Source organism: Mauremys reevesii, linkage group 2 (genome assembly GCF_016161935.1).
Source record: "Mauremys reevesii isolate NIE-2019 linkage group 2, ASM1616193v1, whole genome shotgun sequence".
NCBI classification, from domain to species: Eukaryota; Metazoa; Chordata; order Testudines; family Geoemydidae; genus Mauremys; species Mauremys reevesii.
In genome coordinates, this window is record NC_052624.1 from 80545217 (window position 1) to 80561928 (window position 16712).

Below are 16712 nucleotides of genomic sequence, written 5' to 3' on the forward strand. Positions count from 1 at the left end.
TATAAGTGTTACTGAAAATTGGTTCATGAAAACTTACTGACATGTATTGCATAAAAAGAGTTTACAGCTTTGTAAAATGATGAAGTTGTAAAGCTACAATACGTGACTTTGCTCGGTTTTGTTTTAAAATTGAAATTGCACTATGGTATTAATACTGCTCAATGAAATTTACTGTAACTTCTTCAGAAATATCTTCTGGTCATAACTGCCAAAGAATTGCACAATGGATTTGCACCAACTTCAACTAACTTTCACAGAGAAATAAAGCTTTTTTGAATATTGAAGTCTGTACATTTATGGGGATGTAGACGGCTTTGTACCGGAATATTTCTTGATGCTTTTTATTTTTACTCAGGACTTTAATAAATAAAATTTTATATAATTTAGAGTGAGGATGACTATGGTATGTGGGAGGGGAAGGGACATCAATTTGCATGGCACAAGTCTGTATTCAAGTGGGTGAGAAGGAACAACATCGCCACAGATAGCAGTGCATCAGTGAAAGACCATACGTGGGATGGAAAACAACTGGGGCACGCCTCAGAGATTTTCCCACTTCCTCAAAGTAATCTTGTCAGAGTGGTGTAACAGGAAAGTGAGCCAGCAAACCTGGCTGTGACAGGTGAGTCTGTGCTAAATTAGGTCACGTGTTTGTTTAATTTTGTCTATTCTGTGTATGTTCTTATGAATCGAGTGTGATGTGTTGGATCACAGAAACCCCCTAGGGCTGCCACCTGATGTGCCAAAACTACTTCTGCTCCTGCTTTCCTGCCCTGGCAGCTTAGGACTTCAGTGCCCTGCCTGGTTTGAGCCAGACCCGCTAGCCTGCTGCAAACCCAGACCCAGGTCTGAACCGCATCCCCTAACAGCTGTAGGCTTAACTGAAAGCAACTTACAGAAGAGTTCCTGTCTTTAACACTCAGCTGTCCAACCCCCAATGAGGTCCAAACACCAAATAAATCCATTTTACCCTGTATAAAGCTTATACTGGGTAAACTCATAAATTGTTCACCCTCTATAACACTGATAAAGAGATATGCATAGCTGTGCCCCGCCCCCAGGTATTAATACATACTCTGAGTTAATTAATAAGTAAAAAGTGATTTTATTAAATACAGAAAGTAAGATTTAAGTGGTTCCAAGTAGTGACAGAAGAAAGTGAATTGCCAAGCAAAATAAACTAGAACACGCAAGTCTATGTCTAAGAAACTGAATACAGATAAAAACCTTACCCAGTAAGCTTCCTTTTACAGACTAGTCTCCTTCTAGTCTGGGTCCAGCAATCCCTGACACCCCCAGTTGTTACTGTCCTTTGTTCCAGTTCCTTTCAGGTATCCTTGGGGGTGGAAAGGTATCCTCTTTAGCCAGCTGAAGACAAAATTGAGGGGTCTACCGGGGGTTTAAATAAACTTTCTCTTGTGGATGGAGACCCCTCCCTATGCAAAATCCAGCTCCAAGATGGAGTTTTGGAGTCACATGGGCAAGCCACATGTCCATGCATGGCTCAGTTTTTACCAGCCAAGCCACATCCCTGGGAAAGCTGAGCTGTGGATTGGCATCTTCAAATTCATTGTTGGCTTAAGTGGTTTTTGATTGGGCACTTAATTTCTGCTTTTCTTAAGAAGCTGACCAAATGCTCTACTACGCTAGTAAAAATCAAGCAAGTATACAGCCAATATTCCTAACTTCAAGTATAAAAATGATACATACATACAAATAGGATTAATAGATTCAGTAGACCATAACCTTTACAGAGATATGTCACATGGCATATGTAGCATAAAACATATTATAATTATGTCATATATACATTCATAAGCATATTCCATAAAGCCTTATGTGGGGCACCGTCACATCAAGCATGTGCTAAAACTACACAGGTAGTAGCCTGGCTGCAGAGTGAAGCCTGTGAGAGAAGCAAACAACAGTCATGATGCAAAGAGCTGAAACTACACCACCAAGCGTGTACATGATATTGGCCAAAGTCTGCCCTCATGTGCACACAACTCACTGGGCCTCCTGTGAATGGTGCTGCATTTGACCCATCAGATGGAAATGTTTCTTGCTGTAACACCCATTTTTAAGCAGCTCAGAGCCTACAGGCTTTTGAAATTATTCTCTCTCTTTCCTATTCTGTCTCCTCGAAATTCTGTGCACAAAATCCTACTCAGAGTTATGTTCTGCTCTGTTACACTAGTGTAAATCCAGCAAAGTTACATCAGCTTTCGTTTGCTGTAACTGAGAGCAGAATCAAGCTCATAGTTCTTACCAGTCTTTATTCAGGCAAAAGTCCCAGTGTAATCAATTAAGAATTCGGGCTGACTGAGACTTGGAGATACGGCACAGTTAATATACAATGTGTTGGACAGGATCCAAACGGGGCAGTTTTTCTAAGTCTTTCTGTCCAAATTATGCCAAAGTCATATACCCTGGAATCTAATCAATCTATTTCATTCGGCTGTCATTGCTTCAAAAACCTTCTGGATGACAATACAAAGAGATCCACGAAGTGACTCATAGGCAAAGTAGCATGACCAGGTCACAACCTTTCAGTATGAGAAAATACAGATTAGGTTTCAGAACACTCAAAAGCTTCATGTGTCAATTAACCCAGGAACATGGTTCACCAAATACCACATAGCAAAGAAGCCATTATTTCTATTAAGGAGACTTGAGACTTCAAAGGGCTGATAAAAAAAGTAATACTGAAAGTGACATGCAACCAGGTTGGGGTATTTTGAAGTTCAGTCTTTCACTTTTTTCCCACACTGGGGGATATGTGAAGATATGTGAAGAGCTAATCGGTGCCTCATGGGTAATTATCTATGTAGTTTGCTCTGCTGGTGTAGATTTTTTCGATTAGCAGATGTTAATGTGGTTTTCTTGCTGTTTGAGAAGTGTGTGCACTGTCTATCATACATCAAGATTCCACTGCTTTAGCCAAAGCCTGAACTCACGGTGGTTCTCACAGCTGAGCTAAAAAGGCAGGGCAAGCAGCACTCTGCTCACAAGGTGAGTCCTAGGAGCTGCTGGCTGGAGTTGGAGCTGGAACCCGTGTCGGAGAAGGCCATTTGTCCTGGACATCAAGTCAGTGGTAATGTTTGCTCATTTACTGTTCAGGGCTAAGGATTGAGAAGGCAGCTTGTAGGGGAAGTCAAACTTTAACTAGAATTTAATTAGCAGAAGAACAATGCTATGTTCATGGCTCATTTCTGTCCCTGCCTTGAGGTAGGTGAGTCTGCAAAGGGGTTCTAAGAAACACCTGTTCTAAATGTTTGTGGGTGTTTAAAAAACAAACCCTAGATGATTGGAGTGTTTTACCAGGATAATTATATTGTATAGAACAACTTTAATATACAAAGCCCCAGAAAGTGCTGTGAGGTTCATAAATGTGTCCATTGGTTTCATTATCTGCCCCAGGGCAGCGAGCATCTCAAACAGACACAAATTCAGGATTTATTTTCCATAATGTGCTTTGCTCTTTCATGTACCAAAAGCGATCTATCTATTCATGTTCTTTTCATGCTGTTTTGCCTTGTGTTGACGCACCATCCTGCATAGTGCTGAGCACAATCAATGCTCACTGACGTCTGTGATAGCTGAGGGCACTCAGAATCGGCTAGGAATGCTCCACGCCTTGTAAGGCCAAATTCTCAAAAAGTTAATAAATCCAACATCATTTGGATAAACAGCAGTTTTGTTGCTTCTACTTGCAATTTCGGGATTTGTCACCAAAGTCTTTTATGCATAAGCCCTGTCTTAGCTCTTTCTTTAGTACTTTTGTTTGCCATTTACTTTAAAGTGTTATCGTTCCTTTTCAAGACCATATTTCCAAAGCATTCTTGAAACTTGCAGTCTCAAAACTGCCTGTGTATGTCCATTTGCCGGCACGAGTGCCAGTCAGGTCATTGTATGTGTAGCTGCCTTCTCTATACAACAATTTCGGCTTTGTATGTGACAGCGGGTCAGTGTGAAAATTGTGCTCAGTATGGAGGCTAGCTGGGAATATGGTCCTTAATTCCAAAGCCCTGTGTGCCTGTTGCATTCATCCTGGAGCCATGATAACACTGAAAGAGCTCCTTCCACGAGTGCTTACTGAAACTAAAATGGCCACCAAGGCACGTATAGTCTAGTGCATGTTAGGGAGCAGAAGAGAACAGACAGCAAAGCTGTGCACCACTTATGCCCAGACCTTGGCAGTCAGAAGGATGGTCTTGTGTTTCTCACTTTGCCGCAGTCTTCCCGTGCAATTGTAATACTGAAAGGCTAAATTCATTCATGCCTGTGTGGTGCATTTGACACCACTGAGCAGCAGATGCTATAGATGCACAGGACATTATAATTGCAGAATGTGTTTGACAGGCCCATCTCCAGTGACCAGAGTGAGGATGTCTCTCTAAACTGTTCTTGCACCTTCGGTTCCACTCCTTCCCTCTCTCTGCCTTACAGGCCTCAGGCTGGATGCACTTTCTGAACCAGTTTACTATGCTCAGTTTATAACCCTTGGGTCATTAGGCATCTGTTTGTTTGTTACGTCCAGCTTTACCAGAGGGTAACAGGCAAATGCAAAATTGCTAGAAAATTACAAATTTGAGCCTCTAAAAATTGTGCTGTATGATGCAATGTTTATTTATGTGTATATATAGTACAAATGTCTAACATCAAAGCATTACGGTACAAACCATGCACATACTTTTACCCTAAAATCAAAGACCTACAGAAAAGAATCCTAATCAACCGAGTTCCACAAGGCCCACCTTTGCGATAAAAAGACCGGCAAGAAACCATCATATGCTCATTATTCTGGCAATGTAGCAGCTTTGGACGTGGAACAAAATTAAATTTGCGTTCACTGAGGCTACACTTACAAATCAGAGACTGAATAAAAAAGCAATGAGGGAGCCAAATTCAGGTCTCATTTACACTGTGTAAATCTGGAGTAGCTTTGGTGAAGTGGCCAGAGTTACTCTGAATTTAAAATGATGTCCGTGAGTGCAGAAATAGACCCTAGATGATTTTGGAGCTGACCGTGAGAAATGTTGCAACTCTCACTAAAAACAGCTTTCACTTCAGGTTGCCAGGTGTCCGGTTTTTGCCCGGAATGCCCAGTCGAAAAGGGACCCTGGCAGCTCCAGTCAGCACTGCTGATCGGGCCGTTATATGTCCGGTCAGCGGTGCAGCGGGGCTAAGGCAGGTTCCCTGCCGGCTGTGGCTCCCTGCAGTGCCTGGAAGCAGCAGCTTGTCCCCCATGTGGCTCCTAGGTGTTGTGGCAGCCAGGGGGCTCTGCGCACTGCCCCTGCCCCAAGCACCGGCTCCGCAGCTCCCATTGGCTGGGAACCACAGCCACTGGGAGCTGTGGGGGTAGTGACTGCAGATAGGGCCATGCACAGAGCTGCCTGGCCACACCTCCACATAGGAGCCAGAGTGGAGAATGTTGCCGCTTCTGGGAGTCGCCTAAAGTCAGTGCTGACCGGATCCTGCACCACTGACCCCCTCCTATACCCCTGCCCCAGCCCTGATCCCCCTCCCATCCTTCAAAGCCCTCAGCCCCAGCCTGGAGCCCCATCCTACACCCTAAACGCCTCACCCCCAAACCCACCCTAGAGTCTGTGCTCCCAGACAGAGCCCCCACAACCACCCCTGAGCCAGCCCGGTGAAAATGAGTGAGTGAGGGTAAGGAGAGCAAGTGACAGAGGGAGAGGGCACGGAGAGAGCGGGGGGAAGGGCCTCGGAGAAAGGGCAGGGCCGGGCAAGGTTGTTCGGTTTTGCGTGAGTAGAAAATTGGCAACCCTACTTTCACCGGTTACAGAAAAGGGACTTTGAAAAGCTGCCAGTGACATGACCGTAACAATCTGTAGCATTTTTCATTTATGAAGCATTATACAAACATCAACCAATTAAGGCCTGATCCTGACAGGTACTGAGCACCTGCAACTCCCATTGAAAACAATACTGGCCTAACTCCTCCCCTGGCTTCAGTCAGTCGGCTTGGATGGGAATTGGGCATAGTGTGAAGCAGCCACCATGTCTTAGCTATTTCCATGGCTACAGTAACTGAGGGCTGGTCCACACTAAGAAGCAGGGTCGAACTAGGGTACGCAAATTCAGCTACGTGAATAGCGTAGCTGAATTTGAAGTACCCTAGTTCGAACTACTCACCCGTCCAGATGCCGCGGAATCGAAGTCCGCGGCTCCAAGGTCGACTCCGCCACCGCCGTTTGCAGTGGTGGAGTACCGGTGTCGACCGCGGCGCTTCCGGAGTTCGAACTATCGTGTCCAGATTAGACGCGATAGTTCGAACTCCGAGAAGTCGAACTCACCGCGTCGACCCGGCAGGTAAGTGTAGACTAGCCCTGAGCTCCATGACCACATGTGATCATTCCCTTAAATCACTTGCTGGTTCAGATTGTTCATTGCCACAGCTGGGTTGAATATTTACAGTTGTAACAAGATTTTTTTTTAAATCTCCTCCTTCATCAGTTCTAGTTCCAGTCAGCGTTATACTATTTCTCTGGCTCTTTTCAATGGTGTCACTGCCTTTAACCCAGAAGTGTAGGGCTTGATCTTTGAAGGTTGTCAGTGCACCGGGGAAGGCACTGAGCACCCTCAACTCCTGCTGACTTCAGCAGAAGTTGAGACCGCCCAATTCTTTGAAGGATCATTGGCTCAAGCCCTTCATGAAGATGCTAATTCACTTTGATGAGCAGGATCTTTCTTTTTCTGTCATACGGTAAGAATCACTTACAGAGCACTGCATTCAACACTCCTTGCTCCAGCCAGACTCCCATTAACTTTGAAAGGAGCTTGGCCGAAGTTGGGTGTGAGTGAGGAATTTCGGAGCATACTCGAAGTGAGAGAGCTCCTGGTTTTTGATGGCCCCAGCAATGCCGACCATTTTGAGCTCCCTTCTTGGCTATCATATACGGAAGAGCTCTGTTCTCGGCTCTTAACAGTGCAGTGAATTCGATCCCACAGAGTTTTTAAGAGGGCTTTACGGAATCTCTCCCCAACAAACACGTAGAGGAAGGGGTTCAGGCAGCTGTGAAGGAAAGCGATGCTCTGAGTTATCTGGAATCCGAGGTCAATGTTGTCAGAGGTTTTGCAGTCATATATAACCCTGGTGTAAGTGTTGATGATTTTGACCAGCAAAATGCTGTTGTAGGGCAACTGGGAGAGGAGGAAAGCTGTGATAATAATGATGATGATCTTTAATGATTTGTGCTTTTGGGTTCTTTTGGCTTGAAGGAGGGTATGAATTATAAAAGCATAACAAGTAACCATGACGAAGAGAGGAAGGAGGAATCCTATTGTGATTTTCAAAGCTAGGACAGTAACTTTGGTGGTTCGGGTCACTGTGGTAGGGTACACCATCTTGCAGGTAGTTGTATTACTAACTTGCTTAGATTCACTGTATACTATTTCTGGGATGCATAAGCCTATTGCAATCAGCCAAACACCAAAGCAAACTAGTTTACTGCGCAGAAGCCTTTTTCGCTTAGAGTTCTTAGCTTTCAAGGCATGGACAATTGTAATGTACCTGTCAAAACTAATGCATGTTAGAAATAACATACAGCTGTAGAAGTTGATCTTGTACATGCTATTGAGAATTTTACACATGACATTCTTAAAGGTCCAGCCATCTGAAGCTGCTTTTGCCCAGAAAGGGAGAGTGAAAACGAGGAGCAGATCAGCAATGGCCAGGTGCAGCAGGTATCTGTCGGTGATGCTCTTCCTGTATCTGTATGTCCAGTACACGAGGATGACTGAGGCATTACCCACTGTGCCGATGCAGAATACAATGCTGAAAAGTGCTGGCAGGAAAGTTTGAGCAAATTGCCGGGCGTGACTTTTTTCACAGATGAGGTCTGTGTGGTTAAATGGGTTGTTGTACGGAGGCAACACAGAACTAGAACCCATATAATAATCCAGGTTAGCCGAATAGTTCTCGGTGGCCTGCGGGGAAACATCAGGTTAGTTTTATGCTGACAAAATCATTAAATAAGAAACAGGTGTTTTAAATTATTTTTGCAATAACCTAGGCAAATTTTCCACCACCAGAGATTGGAAATTTCATACTCTCCGTTCGCTGTCGATCGGAGTAATGCCCAATAACCCCAATACATTTGAGTGCAGATAGTGCAGAGGTACAATCTATGCTCTTGCTTGTGAATTTAGGCAAATGAATGAAGTTCTCTGCTTCTCATTCCCTAGGCGAGAACCACAGCAGGAGGAAGTTAACATAACTGCGCATTTACATCAACTGAGGATCTGGCTCCCCAGCTATAGACTACAGACAATAATACTTAGCTCACAGAGGTATTTCACTGTGAAGTGCTTTAAGATCCTCAGTTGGTAGATCCGATAGGAGTGCAAAGTACAGTTATACTCTCAGCTCAGCAGGCAAATGCATGTCCAGCATCTTTTGGCTGAACCATACTACAAGTTTGCATGAGCTGAGTTGTTTGATATGGCGGGAGCATCGATGCCTGAACAGATGTTCACTGCTAGCTTGGACAGGACAACACCGTTCTAGAATATGTTCAGGGGAATGTGTTCTGGCGCCTTAGAGAATGATATCATAGCCTAGGTCACAAACTGAAAGGGGGGAAGAGAGAGAGATTATTCGGCAGTAGTAGATTTATACTCACCATGCTCGTAAATCTGCAGTCAGATCTTTATTCCGTCTTGAAAACAACACTATGAACTTGAGAGGGAATAAGGTGGGTAAGTGACATATAAAATACAGACCTTCAGATAGGACTGAAATGAGTGTAAAACCCAGGAATATTCACAGAAAGCCTCCTCAAATGAGCCTGCAGGCTAGATCCTACTCTCCTTCCTCACATAAATTGTCCCTTTGAAATCCAGGGGGCTGTGTGGGTGAGTAAGCTGAGCAGGATTTGACCCTACAGTTTTCAGTTATATTTGCAGCTTTGTTTTCATAACGGAAGTTTTCCAAAAATAAACCTCTCTAAATATGCTAAGGCATTTACATTTGCTTTTAACTGCATCCTGGCTGCAGCTTTTCAAGTGCTCTGGGCAGGTTAAACATTTTTAATCACTAGGATTAATTCTGTTTCGTTTTTAAGAAGCTGTACAGTCCCTGGGTTCACACTTTTCTTTAAAATGTGTTAAATGAAACTAACCTAACTTTCCAAAAGCTCCTGGGAGTGAAAAAAAATTCTCTCAAATTATGTGTCACAAGGAAATCCACCTGTCTTCATTAACAGCCTCTAGTTTAAAAATACCTCCATTTTCTGCAATGACTCATTATCTAATCTTTTTCGTTCCCTCTGGGAAATGTCTTTTTCTACAAGCCGTGATCTCTACTTGGGATTATTTCAGTTTTAGTCATTGATGGCCAGGAACCATGTAAAACGCAGGGGTGAACAGGAATGGGCCCAAGGAAACCTGTGATTTTCTCCAATTGACAATCCTACATTCAAGCAGGGATAAACTAAGCTAGTGCAGATCATGGCTTTCCTTGTCTACAGTTGAGGTTTGCACCAGTGCTGCTATGCACCAATGAGGGAATCCCAAACACTGAGAAGACCTAGTGTTTTCCCCTTAAATACTATTAGCCAACTCAGACGGTGACCACACACTCACTGGATCTCAGTGGAAATCACTCAGGACGTTCAGAGTGTCACTTATTCCCGCATCTTTGAAAATAGGTCACACTACAAACAGGTTTTGTTGTGTCGCCGGAGCTGACACGTAAAACCAATGCCCATAACAGCGAAGTTACATTAACTAGTGCTTGTTCCAAGAGGCCGTGACCTATGAAAATTACTCATAAAATCCCTCCCGATATTATTACTAGTGGGTGGTAATCCATCATCCAATCCCTCACTGTATTATCACTAGCTATGCTATTAATTTTTATTGAGACAACAATCTCATTCCGTGTGTGTGTGTGTGTCTGTGTGTGTGTGTGTGTGTGTGCATGTAAAAACATTACCATTATCCTTAGGTCTAAAATCTTTTATGCTTGCCCTCAGCCCAAAAGAGAAGGTTTGAAGAAAATCTACTCGGCCTTTTTGTCATTAGACAAGGGTAAAAAAACAACACTTCTTTCATGCATTATTTGGATGCTTTTTTTCACCCAACTCAAAATAATTTTGTTCTAAAAGTACTAACTTTGGAACTGATCTGGCCACTTCTGTCATCTTGGGGGGCTACTTATGTGAATATTTGTAACTTCTGAGTTAGGTTTGCAAAATGGAGTCTTTGCACGTATATAACTGCAGGATATGAGCTTTGACAAGATAAGGTGAAAAAATAGATTACAAAATAACAGAATTTAAAGTAATGAAAAATATATGCTATAGTAATTTGAATCATATAGAGCAACAGAGACATGCAGAATTATGTAGCTCCCTGGAGTTCTATGCATTGAAATACCTTCAGTAGATTCCTTTTTATGATTATATCTATGCTGTGGTGCAGTTAGTTGAATTTGTGACCCCATGCTTAGTTGAGGCTCACATCCGTAGATTCAGATTTCCTCTTATTAAAAAAACAAAGAAGGAAATTAAATGCCTAAAACTATATTAATGTCACAATGCAGATGGGAATTTTATAGTAGTAAAAGGAGGCAGATTGAAAGTCCCCATCCCTACAGAAATCATAAATTAGTCATAATATACCGAATGGCTAAGGCATAAGTAGTAACACCAGAGAGTGTCATATAAAAATAGTACATGTGAATGAGATGCTATTTTATAGTTCTGAGATGAATCATTGTAAATTCAGATAATTACAATGGAGCAAATGGAGTTATCTGGATTTATGCTGGTGTAACTGAGGAGCAAAAAACGGTGTCACAAAAAAATCCTGCCTTAGGAGCGTGTAACATGCCACAGCTTTGCTATCATGTGCAGGGGAGTCATTGTTTTTTCACGTAGCTTAATTTCAAATGTTCAGAGATATTTTAGATGTTGAAGATATTGACTCATTTTCCTACAGCAAACCCTGAGACTGAATGGCTGTTAAGTCAATCAGAGCCAACTACTTCATCATAATCAATTTGATCCCCTGTTGCATGCTTGTCTGCAATTCTGCAGTTTGAAAGAAAATACAGCAGTGGGAATCCGGTCAATTAAACAACTAGAAGTGTGATGTGACCCCTTCCAATTACTATCTGTCATTACCGGAGCCAAAATTTAACAATGTGCCCCGTCTCTGCTGCATTTTGTTTGTTCAAAAGCTTCTAAGCAAGTGGGAATCTCCCAAGTGAGCTGTAGTTGACAAAATTATTTTCAGCGGGCCGGGTTCTAATCTCAATCACACTGGTGGTGATTCATAGTAATCCCACTGAAACTGATGTGCACCAGGGATAATTGCGAGAAAAATGCAGCCATCCCAGTGGAGTCATTTAGCTAGTCACTGCCTTGTTTGCTCTTAGTATCCATTTCCAAAATGTCACTGTAAATGCTTTTGGGGTGCACAGGGGTAGCTTGGCTGGGCTGACTGCAGCAGCCTGGGCACCCCAGCAATTACTTTTAACAGTAAATATTTTAAAGGAAACAGTAAAAAGTCATTACAAAAGGATGAGTTAAACATTGAATGTACTGCTTGCCCAGAGAGGTGGCATGTCACAGAAACTTGTCTCCACTGCATCAGCATGTGGAAAATAAACAGAAAAATCTTAACCCTCGTGCCAGGGAGAGGATGGGAGAGAACTGGGCACTTACCAGTGGCTGTAGCTCCTTATTGAGTTAGTCTGTCAGTCACTGAACTGGTGGCCTCAGGTGAACGTGTGCTCCTAGGACTTCAGCAACTCCTGGAAAGTGTTTGTCATTCAGTGCGGGTCTAGGAGGGGATATGGCTCCAGGACTCTGGGTTGGGTGAATCTGTGGCTGCCTTTTTTTTATCTGTGGCTTGAGTCGGTTGCAGCCTCATAACCCCTCTCCTCACCTGGAGTTCCAGTAAGCCACACCCTGATGTTTTCTTCATGCTGCACAAAGGATGTTCTTAGTCATTCCCCTCCCCCCTCTTTGGGGTAAGTAGTTGGATCCCTGATGCCTGAATGTTTTTCTGCTTGTTAGCATCTGTCTGCTCATACAGCAGCCATGCAGCTAATGCAGGGCAAACCAGAAATGCCCAGTGCCATGGCTGCCCCCTCCACGGGCACTGGTGAGAACAACAGAGCCCGAGGGAAGGGTGAGAACGAATGAGTTGCAGCCATAGTCCTGACCTCTCTGCACTGGCCAGTTCATCTGGCTTGGAGCGCCTGGGAGCAAATCCTGCTCCCGCTGTGGGAGGCCCTGTTTTGTCCTTCCATAGGGGCTCTGCTGTACAGCATGAAGGCCAGGCAGGAAGGCTAGTCCAAGCTGTTGTAATGTCTGCTTTCTTCCAGCCCACTTGACATGTGTGCTAGGGGCTGCCAAATTCTGGTGGACGGGCAGCAGTGTGATTTGCTGAGGGGAGGAGTGGAGCGCAGACCCAACTCTTGCCCCTTACTGGGGCTCGGCTCAGGCATTTCCTCACCCGGAGCTGGGCTTGTCTTTAGCTGCAATGTGCCTAAGTATCAGCATAGCCCCAATGCCCGACTATGAATCTTTTCATCGGCAGAGAGGTGGGGCTAGGCAGGTCGACTTGCATCGGTTCAGGGTCTGGCAGGACAACCTGGGCCCCAGGAGACAGAAGAATTCTGCCCTGTGGGTGTCATTTTTCTTGGGCTCGCTTTGTTAGCCAATCATCAGTCCTAATGCACAGACCAATTAAAGCTCCCAGGCTAGCTGGAGGTTCCACCTGGGCTAATTCATCTTTGATAGAGTTGTTGAGGCCCTGCCTGAAGTGGTGTTCCTGGACAGCCTCATTCCGGTGGGGATCTGCAGCCAGACATATTTGGCGACAGACCCGGGCTCCTGCCAGAGGGCCTGGAGAGCAGCTTCTGCAGTACGTTCTCAATTCGGGCTATCAAAGACACCTGCCATTGCCTGTACAAAGTAGTCTAAGTGTTCAAAGTGAGGGCTGGACCCCTCCTGGAGTGGTTCTGCCCACATCAGGGCCTCTGTGGTGAGCAGATTAGTACCAATCTTATTCAGCACTGATCCGTGGGGTACAAACGTGGCTGTAACATGAACTGGAGATGACATTGGTTAAGGAGCCTATTAAACTTGGCATAATAGCTGTTGAACTTGATGGGTAGAAGCAGCTTGGTCATTTAGAAAGTGGATGTGAGACTGGCAGGGACGGAAGACAGTGCCTGGTATTGCACTGAGCCTGGAGGGCTGCCCTCAAATCTCCTGATTCCTGACTCCAAGCACTGGCTAGTCTCTTGACTGCAACACCTGCTCTGCCCTTTGATTCTGTTCTGGCTCCCAACTCCTGTCTCTGACCATTGGCTTGTCCCCTGAACACACCTCCTGATCTGCTCTCGGATTCTGCTCTGATCACTAGGCCAGACTCCTGTTCCGACCACTAGCTTGCAACACCAAACCTCAGTGTGTAACAGTTTGAGCCGCCCAGTAGATGGTAGGAGGGGCCTTTTCCCCCTAGCGTGGAGCTCCTCTACAGAAGGGCCACAGCAGGAGTCCAATCCGCTTTTTTGGACATTGTTGGGGAACTGCGGGCTCAGGTCACAGAATTCAGTGAGCGGATTGGACTCCTGCTGTTGCCCTTCTGTAGGGGAGCAAAGACCCCTCCTACCATCTACTGGGCTGCTCAAACTGTTACACAACTTACAGTGCTGCAAAGCGCCAGTGTAAACAGTGCCCCAGCGCTGGGAGCGCGGCTCCCAGCGCTGCAAGCTAATCCCCACGGGGAGGTGGAGTATGTGCAGCGCTGGGAGAGCTCTCTCCCAGTGCTGGCCCCACGACCACACTCACACTTCAAAGCGCTGCCACGGAAGTGCTCCCACAGCAGCGCTGTGCAGCTCTACGTGTAGCCATACCCTCAGTGAGGCCCAACCAAGCTCATTGTGTTGCTCGGCGACTGTGCAAGGAGCCACCTGAGTTCCTGACAGTGTTGCCCCTCTAGTGTTTAATCCATCGTGAAGATAAAAGCCTACTACCGCTTCCCGCTAATGGAGTTCCTTCTTTAAAGTGGTGGGTGTCTGTGCACTGGTGAAGGTGACACATTCACACCTGCTGATGACCTGTGGTGGGGTTTGTTGCACTTAGCTGCTTTCTCTGCACTGCTGCGAGTCTTAACCCATCCTCCTCCTTATCGTAAAGTTCTACAGAGTTTCATAGAAAAAGAACTTTTCTGTAGTTGTTTGGAACTGCTCTAATGACTGTATCAGAGAATAAAATCCTTGCTATACACTTCTGTAGGATGGTTCAGAAAATCATAAAGAGAGATCACGCTCTTACATTTTTTAAGTTTTTGCAGAAATTTCTATAATACCCTGTTAGTTTCTTACATATTAAAATCTACAGGATTTTCCCATAAAAATGGCAGCATAACTGGCCCAGTTGGCATGTTACTTTTGGCTCCTGTAACACCTCTGATGGAGGCAATGGAGTACGTAGGCAAAGTAAATACAGCTTAGAGTAGCATTAACTTACATGGATCTGTCCGTGTGTGTTCTATGACTTTCAGTGGGGAACATGGTGCAGACAGGCTGCTTTCAGGCTCCTTTTCCTCTGCAAATCACAGGTTTCCTTGGGCCCATTCCTGTTCACCCCTTCCTTTTCCCTTACATGCACCACTTTTTGCACAAACTATGAGGTCTTCCACTCCACTCACAGTAGTATGTAATGGAGAGAAGCATATGAGGGTAGGGGGGTTGAGTCTATGATAATTTGCTGTTCAATATATTCCTGTTCCTGGTTTGTTCACAATTTCCAAGGAGCAGAAGATTTGCTGTTTTATCCTGAAGATATTTCTTGTAAAAGTATTCTGTCATGGACCAGCATTTTGAGTGATATTGTCAAAATAACGACACATTTATAGAACACTTTGCAGTCCAGATCCAGTATCAATTTCACTTCCCTCTATCAGGGGAGGAGGGCAGCTTTGAAATCTGCCTGCAGCTCTACAGGAAACGCATGCACAAAGGCTGCTGAGGAGTGTACTGAATCTGTGTATTCCCCAAACTACCCTGGTCTCACAAACTCTCTGGACAGTAGCAACCACTTTTGAAGTTGTGCTGGCCCCCTGAAGTGGGGAGGTTGTTGTCCCCACAATCTTCTCCCTCCCCTCTCTCACCCCCACCGGAGCAGACTTTCTATCTCAGTGTCTTTAGTCATGGTGACAAGTTGACTTCCTGCTTGCGCAGGTTTTTATCCTACATCTTCAAAGCACAGTAAAAACGTTTGCTAAGAAACTGGACATTAGAATGTTTTCATGACCATGTGCGTAGTAGGGAGAGGAGAGCTGTGGTGCAGGAACATCAAGACGAGTGAAGCTGGTATCAGTATAAACTTACCTGTCTGCTGGCAAATGCTGTGTCTTCCACTAAATAGCTAAATATCTTGCAGCCCTTGTCCACTTTGTTGTTGTGTTCAACCTTGTCTAGGGGTTTTCCTGTCACCCAACTGTAACTTGATTGATTTCGAAGGACTCATCTCTTGGTTCACATTACCATCATTCAGAGAGGAATCTGACCTGTACAACACAGTTCAGTATTTTACTCACTGTGAATTTCCTCACTCTTACCCAGGGGAAACAGGTCTTGGAAGTAAGGCATTGGATTTGGGACAAGGTTTGAGCTTGATTCCTGGAAGTGTCCAGACTTCCTGGCTAGTCATGTCAATGTCTTTGTGCCTCAGTTTCCCATCTGTAACAACAGAGATAGCAATGATTCCTTTCTCCTACCCTTTGCCTATCTTCTCTATTTGCACTGCAGGCTCTTTGGCATAGGAACTGTCCCTTACTGTATCTATGTGCAGTGACTAGCACACTGGTGCTGCAGCCTTGCTCTGGGCCTCTGGGTGGTGCTGTATTGCAAATAGTAAAGATGGTCAAGTGAGTCCCCAGTAACTGAAAAGAATCTACTGTGGGAGACAAGTGTGCAAAGGGTACTATGGTGATTACTTGTCTGTCTTGTGCTGTTTCAGAGAATATTTAATATCAGTTTTCTTCTCTTATGCCATAGAAACAGCACGTGTAATCCGTTGACCTTTGATGACAAGAATTGCAAGTGTCCTAAGACGCTGAAGTCAGGAGAACTGATGTAAGCAGAATAATTTAATTACTGCCTGGTTTAAAGAATAAACCTCAAATTTGCATCTTGGATATGTGAGCACAACTCCCATTGACCTCAGTGGGAGAATAATGGGAATATACCTGGGTTCCATGGTAGGAGTGAGAGATGATAAGGAGCAGGGCTTGAATTCAGCCAGAGCTGTCCAGAGCGGTGCTCCGGTAAACATTTTCAAACCTACAGGGAACCCCAGCTCCTCTTGAGGAGCAGAAGCCCCGAGCCCTGGCATGCCCCATAGGGCAGAAGCTCCAAGCCCTGGCACCCCCCATGGGGCTGGAGCCCTGAGCCCCTGCATCCTCCCCCATGGGGCTTAAACCCCAAGTCCAGGCACCCCACCTATCACAGTGCTAAACCCCGAGATCTCCCTCTCTACAGCTGAAGCCTGGAGCTCTGCTGCCCCGCAGGGCAGAAGCCCCTAGTCCCACCACCCCACCACAGAGCAGAAGCCCCAAGATCCCCACCTCCCCCAGCCCAGTGGCTGAAGCCCAGAGCCCTGAGGGCACCCCACCCCTCATGGACTCTCAAGTTTTTATAGCATGTTAGAGGGGAGACCATG

The 16712-nt window shown here is 45.1% G+C and overlaps 1 protein-coding gene across 17 annotated transcripts in view; it reads left to right on the forward strand.

Moving 5' to 3' along the window:
• The window catches only part of FYCO1 (FYVE and coiled-coil domain autophagy adaptor 1), a 221008-nt gene that overhangs the window by 136718 nt on the left and 67578 nt on the right, over nt 1-16712 (forward strand). For 2 of the 17 annotated variants that reach the window (XR_005593571.1, XR_005593570.1), the window contains exons 18-19: nt 7631-7710; nt 16049-16126. The exons of the other annotated variants lie outside the window; for them this stretch is intronic. The gene's annotated coding sequence lies outside the window, so the exon portion shown is untranslated. The remainder of the gene's footprint in view (nt 1-7630; nt 7711-16048; nt 16127-16712) is intronic. 17 annotated transcript variants of the gene reach the window in all.